At 28.4% G+C, this 15,851-nt stretch overlaps 1 long non-coding RNA gene across 3 annotated transcripts; it reads right to left on the bottom strand.

Annotated features, from left to right (window-relative positions):
• Nucleotides 1-3,153: 3,153 nt before the first annotated feature.
• LOC130675113 (uncharacterized) lies at nt 3,154-6,806 on the bottom strand. Of its 3 annotated transcripts, XR_008991220.1 has the most exons (4): nt 6,783-6,797; nt 4,196-4,265; nt 3,889-4,017; nt 3,154-3,474 (listed from the first exon to the last, which is right to left on the bottom strand). It is a non-coding gene; the product is annotated as an uncharacterized LOC130675113 (long non-coding RNA). The 3 variants fall into 3 exon arrangements; XR_008991218.1 differs by lacking the exon at nt 4,196-4,265 and having other exon boundaries at nt 6,783-6,806; XR_008991217.1 differs by lacking the exons at nt 4,196-4,265; nt 6,783-6,797 and having other exon boundaries at nt 3,889-4,189.
• Nucleotides 6,807-15,851: the final 9,045 nt, after the last annotated feature.

Below are 15,851 nucleotides of genomic sequence, written 5' to 3'. Positions count from 1 at the left end.
ACATATGATGGAAATCGTTTAAAAACAGTTTGGTGTTGATAAAATGTACAACTTATTTTGTATACGATAATTTTTTTTTAATAACTTTTGCAAGTGAGATTAGTCTAATGTAAATAATTAATTTGGATACGACATATACAACACGGAAAATATAATCTAATAATATTTGTTATTTTTCAAATTAAATTACTATTTCACCGAGGCAAACTTGAAACGGTCAAGAAATAGAAATTTTCTCAAATAAGTCAAAATTATGATCGCTTAATCTTGAATATTGCAATATAATAATTTGATCTTAGTATTCTTAACTACACGTTTGTCTTCAAACTTTTGACAGTCGTTAATAAATTAGGCGAATTATTTAATAATGGTTTTATTAATCACCATTTTAATGTTAATTAAAGTAACGTATCACAGTTCAATCGATCCACCTATTCGTCGTTGAAGAAACTATTTATTGTTTAGTGACATGTTGAAAAAAATCATTCCGCATCACAATCTTGGCTACCCGATGAAAAAAGATTTTGTCTAATCATATATGATCATGCATAATTGTCTATATATGATCAGATCCAAAAATTGGCCAGGTCTGATCATACATAACTTGATCTGTTTATATATGAACAGATATGATTATATATAACCATGCATGAACGAATATAGCCATTTTTAGAATCTCATTTAGAATATCTGTAAATGATTAATTAAGTAATTTAATTAGGATTTATTGTCTACATCAATATAAATGTCGGTTAAAATTAAATAATAAAAAAAACAAAATCATTATCTGTTGACTACTATTTTACTACGAGGTCACCCGTCCAATTAAGGTCACATGCCGATGCTGCTTAACTTTGGTTATCGATGGATTGTAATCTGATCCTCTAGTCTGTTCTACACTTATAATTAAGAAAAGTTTATGGCATTACTTAACTCAAATAATCAAATTGATACTTTATACTTTTAAATTGCTGCCGAAATCTTTGAACATTTTTTAAGTATTGGGGATTTAAGTTTGATTGATAGTTGACAGAATAAAAATTTAATAACTTTGATATTAAAAAAAAATTGTCATATTATTTTATATATATATATATATATATATATATATATATATATATATATATATATATATATATATATATATATATATATATATATATATATATTTATTGGAACTATATACATAATTAAATATTTATAGGTTTCATATCAATAAAGTCTGATCAGATTTAATCATACATAGACACATATAAGTTTATATCAGTCATGTCTGATCAGATCCAATCATATATAAACTTATGCACGACTATACATGAATTTATATTAGCCATGTCTGATCAGATCTAATCATGTATAGACTTATATATAATTATATATGAAGTTATAACAGCTAGGTATGATTATATCTAATATATATAGACTCATTTATGATCAGACTTGATCATACATAGACTTATATATGATTATATATGGAGTTAAAACAGCCAGATATGATTATATCTAATTATATATAGACTTATATATGATCAGATCTGATCATATATAGACTTATTTATGGGCTTATAACAGCCAGGTATGATCAGATCTAATTATGTATGGGGTCATATATAATTATATATGACCCCATATATAATCATGCATGATTATATATAACTTCATATATGATTATATGTAAACATATATATTCATACATATGAACATATATAATCATATATGATTAGACAAAATCATTTTTCATCGGGTACTTACTGGGTAACAACAGGAAATTGTAATTACCCCATATTCAGTAAGAGCTCGAAACATAGTTACGTTTATTTTCATTACGTCACAATGGCCGGGATAGTAGACATCTTTATTGCGTTTTGACAAATAATTTTTCACCAGTCGGTAAACGGCCATTTAGGCATGATAAAACGTGAATAGCGCGCATGAGTTGAATAAAATTACTTACGCTCATAGTGGGGGTAAATAAAGTTTTATGGGCATAGTAGAATAAAATTTTTTTATTTAACGTTCATATTTCATAGTAATTGTCAACAATGTAATATTAAATCCAATTATAAACAAATAAAAAATGAATCTTTGGGTTTAATAATTTTTTCGTTAATTATTCTTGTTGAATGTTAATATATCAAACCCTTATATGGTGACAGGTATTGCTACCAAATGAACATGTTGATCGGCTTGAACAACAATCTGATTCTCCGTCGCACTGTATTCAATAAAATAAGTAATTAATTTAATTAATAATTTGAATAAAAAAAATTTTCAATTCATACTCAATATTTTTTACTTACGGGCCCACCATCTTCTGAACAAGCATTTGTATTGATAACCATCAGTGTAATTAATAAAATTAATACAAGAAATTTAGCTATCATTGCGGAATGATTCATGACTGCTTAATGGACTGTAAATTTATTTGAGTAAATAGAAATCTGGGTAAAATATTTTTTATTTTTAACAATTAATAACTACATGGTCAAAAAATTAGATCTGTTTTAAAATAAATTATAAATTCAAAGATTTTTTCTTTAATTCAACACGGAAAGAAAATTATGGCAGCGGTTCCCATAATTTTGTGAAATGTTTTCCTATACCATCATAGGAATTACGACCATAAATTATGGGAGCGGTTCCTATAATTATAGGACTGTTTCCCATAATTATAGGAATAGTTCCTATAATTATGGGAATGATACCCATAACACTATAGGAATGATTCCTATAATTATACACGGAAAAAAAATTCACGGATTTTTTACGATTTAACTATCGTAATTTTCATTATATAGTATTGTAACGCTGGACTATAAGTTTTCAATAATAATTTTTACAATAGACTATCGTAATTTTTATTTTATAATTTATACTACTACCAGAAAGAAAAAATCAGATACTATAGAGTAAATTATACAAGTTGTGTTAACATAAATTCTAATACAACTATCGTAAAATGAATGAGTCGGTAATGTAGAATTTCTTTAAATATAAAATAATAATTAGAAGTCAATGGAGTAAAATATATTTTCTTAAAAAAGTAGAACTTATAATTAATAAAAAAGAAAAATTTATCATTTGGAATTTTTTTTTTTTTTTAACAGTTAAATTGAGAAGGAAAATACAATCTCGAAATAAAAATAAAACATGTTGAAGTAGTAATAATAAAACATTTATTTAATATTTTTTCAAACATATTTTTTTGGTATATATAAAATTTATGAATAAATAACTCATTTATTTGTATTCAAAATACGCACATGTAGAAAATTAAAAAAACCATAGGTGCAATTTTTTCGAATACTTTTTTTCTATAATTTATCATTTTTAAAAAAATCCAAAAATTATTAGGCGTCTGCTAACTTCAGTATCATAAAGAAATGTTGAATGTCCATAATTTGAGGTTATTGAAATGTTTTACCTCTCGCAAAGCCGGGTAAAATTATTCATTGTCGACAAATGAAGATTATCCTGTAACAAAATTAGGAGAATTGAATTTATTAGAAAAAATAAATTTTCATTCATTTAGAATCATTTATCCTATGACCACAAAATACTACTAAATTGTTTATAAAAATAAACTTCTTGTCCAGATAAATGATTTTAAAACGAACGATATACATGATACTGAAGTTAGCAGATATCTAATAATTTTTGGATTTTTTTTTAGACGATAAATAATTAAAAAAAAAATATTTAAAAAAATTGCACCCATAGTTTTTTAAATTTTCTACATGTGTATTTTTTTAGTTTTTTTTTTTTTGTAATTTCTTTGGTGAAAAAAAAAATCCGAAAATTACTAATTATCTGCCAACTTCAGGATCATACGATATACCCACAGAATATTAAGTTTAATAAAAATTGAATAATAATAATTATACTTACACCACCAAATTATTATATTCCACAATCTATGTAGGTTTGTAATGACGAAAGTACAGTTTTTATTTTAAATTTCTTATTTACAATTGTCCGAAAAACGTCATGAATAATAACCTCTATTTCTGCACTACACTGTGGATAAAGATGAACTGATTTATAAATATATATAGTTGAACCACAAATAATACAGACAAAGTAGATGTCATCATTTGTATTTATATATATATATACACTCATACAAGCATCACATCATGGTTTGTGACAACACTTGTCTTTCATACGTAAACGCTTCAGATGGCATATACTATACCATTTCAGAAAATTTACAATCCAACTATCGTAATTTTTGTAGCTTGTATTGTAAAAACATAGAGGCAGCACTGTAAATTAAAAGGAAGAATAAAAGAATAAATAGTATAATTAAATCTTATTTTTTATTCTTTTACTATTTACGATAGTAACATTGTAATATTTCTTATTGAATTGATTACAATAAACTCTTAATGAAATTACGATAGTGAATAGTAAAAAATCATTTAAAAACTGTAAATTTTCGTATCATATATTTGAATGTTACAGATAATAAAAGTATAGTCCAGGATTACGATAGTAATATTGGAATTTTTCGTCGAATTTTTTTTCCGTGTAGGAATGGTTCCTATAATTTATAGGAATACTTTCTATAATATTATGGGAATCATTCCTATAATTTATGGGAATAGTTCCTATAATTTATAGGAACCATTCCCATGATATTATGGGAATGGTTCCTATAATAGTATGGGAACTATTCCCATAATGCAATTGGAATGGTTCCTATACTATTATGGGAATCATTCCCATAATATTATGGGAATAGTTCCCATACTATTATAGGAATCATTCCTATAATATTATGAGAATGGTTCCCATATTATCATGAAAAAATTAATTTAAAGAAGTGTGGTAATCACTTCTACAATACACAGAAATATTATTAAACATAAAAACAAAAATTCAAACATTGAAAAAAAAAATCGTATTTGGCAAAAAAACATTAAAATTTTTAACAAGAATTTTTTGTCAGCACAAAACATTCAAGAAAATTCAAATTTTGGGAAATTTCTACACTATTGTGCAAAAAAAAAATTTTATGATATTATAGGGATGGTTCCCATAACATTATGGGAATAGTTCCCATAATATTATAGGAATAGTTCCTATACCAATATGGGAACCATTTCCATATCATTATGGGAACCATTCCTATAATGGTATGGGAACGATTCTCATACTATTATAGGAATGGTTCCCATAATATATGGGAACCATCCCTATAGTAGTATAGGTACTATTCCCATACCATTATGGGAACCATTCCCATAATAGTATGAGAATCGTTCCCATACCATTATAGGAATGGTTCCCATAATGATATGGCATAGCAAAACTTCCCATAATTTTCTTTCCGTGAAGTTTATAAATCGGATTTATTTTATATAAGAATTTAATCTGGTTTATCCGTACTAGTCATCATCCAGGCCAATATCAGACTTATTTTCGTATGATATTTAGTCTGTTTTAAGTCACGTTTAGACTAAAAACAGACTTTTTTATTATGATTCATGGTCAATTGTTCTTAAGGACAAAAACAGACTTTATTTACTATAATTTTTAGTCAGTTTTTAATCGCTTTTAGATCAAAAACAGGACTTTTTACAAATATAAATAATAATAATAATAATAATAATAGATTCATAAATTTAATTTAATTTTCTTGATATTTGAAACATGCTAATACAATTCTGTAATAAGATGTCACAAAAATTTTTATGGTTTCTAATGCCAATATATTTTTGATTTTATTCAGTAAATGAGGAAAATTTCTTGACATTTGAAGAATTATTTAATTACTTTTATTCAATGCTATAAATATTCAGTCAAGACAACTAAAAATTAAGCTGTCAAACTTTCATTAACTGTCGATATTTTTAAACAAAAGACACTAAATAAATAGTAAACAAAATGTAATCAATTCTGTAAATTAATGTATTTTTTATAAATATTGCCCATGAATAAAAATATTACAAGTCCATGATTTAATCTAGTTTAGTCCTTGCAAATTTTCAGAACTAAAATTTTTTAAAGTTCAAGAATGAATCTGGTTTTGTCTGCTCGTAACGCAATTGTTTTTTAAAACAACAGATCGAAGACAGCTTAAAATTTTTATAAAAGATCAAAAACAGATCAAATAGTTCAATCAGACTAAAATTAGATCAAATTTTTCGACCCAGGTAGGAAATCGATTGAGATCAAGAAACGAAATTAGGCTCAAATTAATAGTGTAGGTTCAAAAATCATTTTCTGCCCATGTTTGATTCAATCGGTAGTTTTCAAGATATCGATCTGTATATATTGATATAGATAGACAGCGATTTTTGAAATCTGGGGGTAAAACTTAAAAAATTCATAACGTCTAGGAAAATTCTGATTACGAGTCATTGTGGGTTACAAATTAAATGTAAAGGTTCAAGGAACAATGTTCGTATTCGGTTAATAAAGTTTCGATAAATAGTTTCCGAGATATCGATCTAAATAGATCCATATAGATAGCGTGTCATTTTTGGAAAATTCAATTCTTGATTCGGGAGGTGGGAAGTTTTAAAATTCATACCTTCTAAGAAAATAGAGGTTTTGGCTCGTCATTAGACTCAAATTACAGCTTGGACGTTACGGAATAAGTTTTGTTAATATTTGATAGAGTTTCGATCAATAGATTTTGAGATACATGCTTATGCATGACTGATTAATGTGAAAAAGGCCAAGAGTCGTTCATCGGAACGTTAAAAATTGAAAGAAGGCTCAATAATTTCAAAATTTTTATTAAAAATTTAAAAGAAGAAAATATAATTTCTTACCTCTAGTGTTTCTTTTTGTCTCTGGAAGCTTCTATTTACTGATCCGTCGCAAATAAGCCTTAATATACTCGCAAAATAGATCACGTGGTTGCTTTCGATATCGATTATAAATGTGTTCTAGTTAAGGAAAAACTTAGGGAACATAAATTTATTTGAGCACTGACAACGTTTTTTAAAATTTGACAATATCTTGAAATATTGCACGTGCCATTAGTTTTTTCATTCTTATCATACAAGTTAATTGCTGAGTCATAAATATTAATTTATTATTTAGTGCCTTATTCACAACAACAAAGTCATCCCGCATGAAAAAAATGTATATTCTAAAATTATAGTGAATAATATAATACAGTTTATATTATTATATAATTATTTATATAAGAAGTCATATATATACATTAAAATAACTATTTTTTTGCCATTTTAATTATATAAATATATATTTTTACAATATACAAATATGCTACATAATATTATATGTTGGCATATATTCAAGCTATATGAACTCCATATATTGAAAATTATATTTAAAAAAAACACATAAGTAATTTTATAATATTAATATATAAGCTAATTCATACTATCGACTTATAAAATTTTAAGTCTAAAAGATTTATTCCAAGCCTATATCATGTTTTAAACCCAAGAAAGTTTAATTCAGTTTTTTATATTCAGAGTCATAGGTTGACATCCCCTGATTGAAACGCACGCTTACGTATAATCATCGATGGTCAGAACTGCTTAATATGTACTGAGATATCTGCTCTTCTTCATTTTTTCGTAGTTTTATTTTCTTTCCTCAGTTAAACTGATAAATTGACTATTAATTTTTAGGGCTTCACTCAAGATCGAGATTATATTGGTCTTGTCTTGACCTCGTCTTGATTTGTCAAGACAAGACCAAGACGATATTATAGATCGAAATTCAAGACCAAGACCAATATCATTAAAAACATCTCGCTAAGTCTTGACAAGACATAAAAATACAAAAGTATAAGTATATGAGAATTACTCGTAATATGACTCCATGCTTTAAGGGGGGGGGGGGGGGGTAGGGTTTTAAAGGCGAAAAAAAAGCATATTTTTGTGATTTTTTCCCGGCGAAATGAGTAATATAATTTCATTAAACTTAATCACATATTATTGTACAACTTTTAAAGAATATCAGAAAAAATTTTCAACGAAAAATATTGATTAATAAACTGGTGACGTTGAATCTCCGGAGGCGTCTCGAAAAAAAGTCGTTTTGCGGTGAACATCATAACTCGTTACCGGATCATCGGAAAAAAAAAAATTGATATGCATTTTAAAGTTGATGTATTTCTCGAGGTAACCACGAAGAGTTTTTTTTTTTTTTTTTTTTTTCGATTTTTTGCAGCACTTGGAAGTGAAAAACGCGATTTTAGCTCAAAAAATCGCGGTTAATTTGTTATTAAAAAATAGAAAAAAATGAAAAACAAAAAAAAACTCTTCGTAGTTACCTGTTGATTTATGTGAAGAAGTAATGTTCAAATTTTCAAAGGGATCGGTTCAGTACATTTTGAGTTATGATGTTCACGGACTTTAAAAACAACGTTTTCTGGAAAATCCATTTAAAGTTTTTTATTCGTGAAAATTTGAAATAAACTATCAATCAAAGAATATGAATTTTTATACTTATATTGAGTCATCAGTTTACATCCTTGAAAGACACACAGCCGGAGAAAGGGATTCGGAAGAACAAAAAAATTGCAGCTGATTTCTACTAGGGGTATGTAGGGGCAGGTCGGGCAGGTATAAGAATCAGATATACCGGCCGGTCATTTGAAACGCTGTTACTCCGTTAGTTTTACTCGGATTGATTTAAAATTTGTACACAATATTCTTGACATATTGTTCATTCAGAAAAAAAATTGAAAAAAAAATTTTTTTTAAATAATTTAAAAACCTTACCCCCCCCCCCCCTTAAGAAAGATCATAACTATTTACTTCATTTTAGCTTATTGATTATTTCAAATCACAAATTCTTGGTATTGATAAAGCTTACTCTCAATACGACTGTATGTACATATTTGTACCTATATTAATATACTTGAATAAATTCCAAATAATAACGAATTATGACTGATATTAAGAAAATTTCAGGTTATTCAAGACCAAGACGAGATCTTGACAAGACAATATTATTAATAACTTATTTTTTGAGATCGATGCAAGACTTTCCCAATCTTGTCTTGTCTCGGCTTGAGTGAAGCTCTAGCTTTATATATTAAAACATATGTATTTCCACTTTACTTATTTTTGTCATGAACTCTAACTGTTAATTGTTTTATGGATTGTATCCAATTTAAACAATAAAGAAGTAATTAATTAATTAAGTCATTTTTTTTTCATTTTTGGGTCACAAATAAATGATGTGCGTCATGGCAAAGTAAAAACAATTCAATTTGGGAAATAATAGACACCTTAATGATCAGACAAAATCACTATTTTCCAAGGTATGACTGATAAACTCAAATGGGCTCGCGGCTTTAAATTCTTTAAAAACTAATTAAAGGCCAGTTTATCAAGCTGGGTTTATCTTATCCGGGTTTAAATTAATATTGCTAGTATTATCTATAGGCGAGAGTGGGGTCAATTGAACCAAAAATACTTCAAAATTTTTTTTTTAGATGAATAACAGCAAAATGATAACTTTTTTTTTTATTAAATTATACTTTATTATATAGACTATCATTTCTCATAAGCACATAACTTAACAAATTATGAAAATTTTTAATAAACATGAAATTGTACAACTGCATCAAATAGTTCAACCGTCCCCTTTGCGGGAGCAATTGAACCACTAGTCGGGGACAATTGAACCAAGAGTATTAGAACCACAAACGAATGACTTGAATGAATAATTTACTATTCAGTACAGCTTAAATCTGAAATTACAATACTTCTAATAATATTGATTATTTTATATGGCATTATATGTTAATACAATCGCTTTTATAACTTCTGTCAATATAATTATTTTTTTTCTTGGTTAGTTTAGCTTTTTTTCACATTCAGTCAAGATGCGCGCGCATGTCTGATGCTCACAGTGTGGTTCGTATGGTTCAACCGTCCCCGAGAGTACTGGTTCAATTGACCCCATATGATTTTATTGGAATCATTAATTTAAAAAAAAATATTCAAGAATTATTTTACTAGATGTAAAGTTAGAAATTTATGACTAATATATGAAAGAAGGTATTACAAAAAAAATTTTAAGATTACATTTGAAAATTAAAAACTTGATTAAATTAAAAACAATTTGTCAAGAGCTGAAAAAAAAGTTCAGATGCCTAAAAACACAAAAACTTGATTTTTTAAAAATTAAATCATCATATTGGTTCCAAATTTTGGTCAGACTAAGGTTTAGTGTATTAAAATATAATTCCAAGAGGACGACTCATTTTTCTATTTTTTTTGATTTTTTAAGCTTACTGGTTCAATTGACCCCACTCTCCCCTACATTAATAATACATGGGTCATTCCATCTCAATTCAACGAAATTGCGACGGTGACCCTTTTCGATTTTGTTGATTTTTTAATATGTTTTCATACATGCAGAAAGAAGTCTTCAGCTAAATTTTTAGCTCTTTATCTCCACCCCTTCCGGATTTATAATTTTTGCTTAAAAAGTATATAACTTTGACTATAGTTATGATAATCTCACGTCATGGGGGGTCGTTTTGTAGGATTTTTAACGCTCTTTCCGAAAAAAAATTCAAAACGAGAAATAAAAAATTTTGTAATGCTTTTTCAGCCATTTTTAGTCAAAAAATTAGTTTTTCGTTCAATGGGACATTTTAATTTAAAAAAAAAAAATTCCCAAAATTCTATGTTGAAAAACAAAATTTTTGAGCCATAACCGAAGATAGGCATCGAATAACTTCTAGTAACAAAAATTAAAAAACAATTTTTTTTTTTATGTTATTTTGATTTATTTTTCTTCTAAGATCACAGAATTTTTTCAGATAGTCTCACAGTACATAACAATACTTTTTTCTGAGTATCCTCAGTGGGAAATATAATATTTTACACGAAAAAGTATGAGTAAAGTACTTTCTTGCGATTTATTGTATCTTTTTATATTAAAATTTAAATATATCAACTGTACATCGAATTATTCAGATTTATTACTCTAAAATCTACTTCGATATTATCAGTATAACTTATCTGATATTACTTTGACATAATATTTTGAGACTATTTTGAGAAATTATGTGATTTTAGAAAGAAAGTAAATTAAAATTACAGAATCAAAATTGTTTCATAATTTTTTTTAACTAGAAGTTATTCGATGCCCATCTTCGGTTATGGCTCAAAAATTTTCTTTTTCAACATAGAATTTTGGGAATTTTTTTGAAAAAAATTAAGTGTCCCATTGAACGAAAAACTAATTTTTTGACTAAAAATGGCTGAAAAAGCATTACAAAATTTTTATTTCTGATTTTGAATTTTTTTTCGGAAAAAACGTTAAAAATCCAACAAAATGACCCCCCATGACGTGAGATTATCATAATTATAGTCAAAGTTATATCCTTTTTAAGCAAAAATCATAACTCTAGAAGGGTGAAAGTAAGGAGCTAAAAATTTAGCTCATTCTTTCTACATGTATGAAAACATATTAAAAAATCAAAAAAATTGAAAAGGGTTACCATCGAAATGTCTTTGAATTGAGATGGAATGACCCATATAGATATACTAGCAATAATAATTTTATAGAAACTTTATGAAATTTATTATGAATAACGATTTTTCACATAATTTGTAAGATTAAAGTTTAATGTTTAATGAAAATAAAATAAGCGATGTTGAAAGTATGTGCTCTATGTGACTTATTAAGATATTAAGTTCAATTTTAACTATAGAAAAATCAAAAATATAAAACTAACTTTTTAACTTCCCGCTAAGAAAATCGATGATTTTCGAAAAATTCGGGAAGTTATTGTTTTCACTCCGATTTTCGGAAATCGAATTTTCATGAGATGTCGACGTTTTGAGGTCCTAGGAAGCCATGCTGACTATTTTTGGATTGATGTCCGAGTGTCTGTATGTGTGTGTGTGTGTGTGTGTGTGTATGTAAACTCTTTGTAACTTTTTAACTAATGAACCGATTTGGATGGTTAAGGCAGCAATCGAATGAGCTTGTTGGCTATCAACTTTTCTAAAAATTTCAGATCGTTTGATCAAGTAGACTCGAAAATATTGGCGGATTACGAAAAAAAAAAAAATTTTTTTTTTTTTTTAGTTTTTTATTGATTTCTCAGAAACGACTCGAACGATCGACTCCAAAATCTAATCAGCTCTAGAACTTAATAACACGCGTCGATTGCTACCTTAGCCATCTCAATCGGTTAATTTGTTTGCGAGATATCGTGGGAGAAATAAATATTAAAAAATGGTTTTTTCGAAAACAATGCCATACCAAAGTATTTTCGAGCTCGATGAGCTCGAAAATGTATTCACAACAATGTTTTCGAGCTCAAGGACCTCGAAATTGGATTTATTCGAAAGTTTCTGATTGACTTTCAATCGGAATTAATCAGAAAATAATAAATATTTACTTTCAATTGTATCCGATTGGGATTCAATCGGATACTTGGAATGCTTCCAATCTATTCTGGTTGAATGGTGAATCCGATTGAGTTTCAATCAGATCCAATTGGACTTAATCAGAGTTTTCAATCAGGGATATCCATAATCAAAATTTCAATAAAAATTTAATCAATTCTGTAAGTAAACTCGTCATTTCTTTAGTTTTCATAATTTTTAACCTTTTCCATAATAACAAATCAAGCAGATTTTGAAGAATCAGACTGTCATCTTAAAGAAAAAAATCCTCGCGTGCATAATGACGTTACGTGGACCGTAGCAGAGAACCAGCGAATACGACTAAGCAAAAAGATCGTTTCGTGATTCGTGTTTGCCAATAACCGGCACACCCTATCCCGTTCAACTTCCGCCCTTTGCTGAGAAAGCCACGCTACAACAAATTGTAGCCCTTCCTCTACCTGTAATTGGCCCACATAAAACCGATACGCTGGGCGTTTATTCTCGGACTCGCCCGATGCGTAAATTGCACATCCGAGACATCAAATCACATCTAAACCCCATCCCATTCCATACTCAATATAGTGCACGCTCCATTCATTTGAGAAAAAACAAAAAAACCAAAAGCTTCGTCTTCTTTTTCAGACATGATCTAGATCAGAAATCCTTTGCCAATAGAGTTGCAGCAATAAAACATAAAAAAAACCGTTTAAAAAATATAAGAAACCGGAAGTTTGTGATGAGCGCCCTGTCATCTTGATGCTCGTAAAGGTTTCTCTAGCTCTTTGATGCCGTGATTCTCATCAGTAGCAATTGCAGAAGCAGTAGATAGTTAACTTTTTTTTTTTTTAATAACTCTACCATCAGTAAAAAAAAGCAGGAGAGAAAGAGATAGAGAGATGTCATTGATTTTTCACTTTAACAAGCATTCAACCGTATAATTGCTCTCTGCTACTGATTGGCTTTTGCCTACATTGCACACAACAGTCTCAGTAGATGTTTTCATCTTTTGTTTGTTGCATATCAGGATTCTGATGCCGATGTATATATTCACGGAAAAAAATGGAACCCAAAAATATATGAAAGATAGAAAATACATCAAATTTTATGATAGTCTACCAAGCTTAATGAGGCAACTTTTCTTTTAGTTAGTGTAATATTCGTAGTCTAGCATAATAAAAATAGACATCATATTTTAAAAACTGAAATGTGTAATTTATGAGAAGCATTACTTAGCCTTATCAAAAAATCCATGTGGAATCGCATGGAAACCTATAAGAATCCATATGGAAAAGTATGAATTCATGTAAGAATCCATGTAGGAAACTATGGGTATCTGGATCCCCACATAGGAAATTTACATAAGAAATTGGATACCCTGTCAAAAAAATCCATGTGGGATTAAATGGAAACCCATAAAAATCCACATGGAAAAGTATGAATTTATCTGCACGGAAAAAAATTTTTTGTGACCACAAGATAAGATAACTTACGGTAACAAAATTCTGCCTTAATATACGGATAACGAAGCATAGCAAATTCTTCGTTGGGCCAAGCTATGGTTTGTAACTGTAAAAAAAAACTATTGTGTACCAATAAAAAAACTGATTTGTAAAAGTAACAGAATGAATTTGTAGCATTAACAAAAATTTTTGTAATCATAAGCTAAGACTACTTACGGTAGCAAATGCCTGCTTTAAAATACGACGATATTATTATAATAACCATCATGTGTTCTCATAACAAATCGACTTCTTAATTACGACACAAATTCGTTTGTTGCTATAACAAATTGATTTGTTACCGTAAGCTAATCATGTTTGTCATTATAACAAAATCTTTCGTTATCCCGTCTTTTGTTATCAGGACGAAATTCGTTTCTTTCGTGTGGATCCCCATATGGGAAATCCACATAAGAAATTGGGTACCCTATCAAAAAAATTCATATGGGAATGGTGTTTTCTGATGGATCGCTATGTGGTCTCCTATAGGGATCCAGCATGGATTCCTATATACCTATGATTAGAAGATAGACATAGAAATTCAGATACCTCGGATTCTATAAAAATTACTTACATAGAAACCCCGAGTCCTTTTATGGGAATCCAAGTACGCAGTTTCCTATGTGGACTTCCCATATAGTAATCCAGGCACCCATGGTATCCGACATGGATTCTTACATAAATCTATGTTAAATCCTATGGGTTCTTTCACAAATCCTTCTTTTCGATATGGATCCCATGGATTCCCGTGCAATCTCACATGGATTTCTTTGATAGGGATCCCTTTCGTTGTAATGATAGCATTACAATTATTACTTTCTGATATGCTATCATAAAAATTCTTCAAGTATTTTATTTCTTAAAATATTCTTCGGGCCGTTTTTCTCCGTGTTTATACGGTCATTAGAATCAACTTTCTCTTGAATTAAAAACAAATTCATACTTTTATATTTTTGTTAACAAAATTAAAGGCTTGATCAGTATCAAAGTCAGGTAATTAGAGAGTAATAAGATGGTGGAATTCGTATGCTGCTAATGAAGGAAAAAGGTTAACAAACGGAAAGGCCTCTGTATGATGAATTCCTGTCATCTTATGAATGTGTAGAATACTTATCATCATCATTATCATTATCATCATTATCGGATAATAGTCGATGTAATTTTCTATTACGAGTTAAACAAACATGGAAAATATATTTTATACAACTATATACATTATTATTACGAGACATGCGTTTCCTGTTTTTCCTTATTAGTAACACATTTTTTGTTTGTTTGTTTGTTTGTTTATTAAAAAATAATAATAACTAATTGTATCATATCATTGATTTTTTATTTCAACTGTCGTAAAAAGGGGGGGGGGGTAATAGTGCCAAGGGGTAATTGGACTAGTTAAGATAAAAATGTGATAGAAATTATATATTTTTTTGTGGAATTACGTTTCAGTGTTTGAGCCCTTCACCCCACACGGAAAAATATATATCCGGGAATAGGGGAGGGAGGGGCAAAACGAGGTACTTGAAGAAATACCATGTTTTCGAGGACTCAAATACGCTAAATCTTTTTTTTTTAATGATGTTCAAAGTAAATAGAAATAATTTTCAGTAACCTTTTATAAAAAAACTTGTTCGTTTTTGCGGGAAAAATGCACTAAAAAAAAAGTTTAAGTCCTATTGGTATACACTTTTTTAATGAATTAGTATTGCGAATATGATATAAAAAAGTTTAAGTATTATCGCACTACTCTGTTTAAGTGAGTGACTTATATTTTCCGTACTATACTATAGCAAGTCCAGAGAGTATAGTAAAAAAAGATCCCACGTAAGACTCAGCGCGTATTTTGCATCTTTTTTCCCGGTGTTTTTATCATACCTTTAACCTATACATCGTTCTTAAGAGCATTAAAACGATTGTCTACATAGTTGGAATTAAAAATAATCATTTATGGATTTCTGGGTGAAAAATAAATTAACCGAGTGGAATTTATCATCCTATCATC

The sequence above is a fragment of the Microplitis mediator genome, chromosome 9, assembly GCF_029852145.1.
Source record: "Microplitis mediator isolate UGA2020A chromosome 9, iyMicMedi2.1, whole genome shotgun sequence".
Taxonomy (NCBI): Eukaryota; Metazoa; Arthropoda; class Insecta; order Hymenoptera; family Braconidae; genus Microplitis; species Microplitis mediator.
This window is presented reverse-complemented; position numbering and strand designations above follow the sequence as displayed.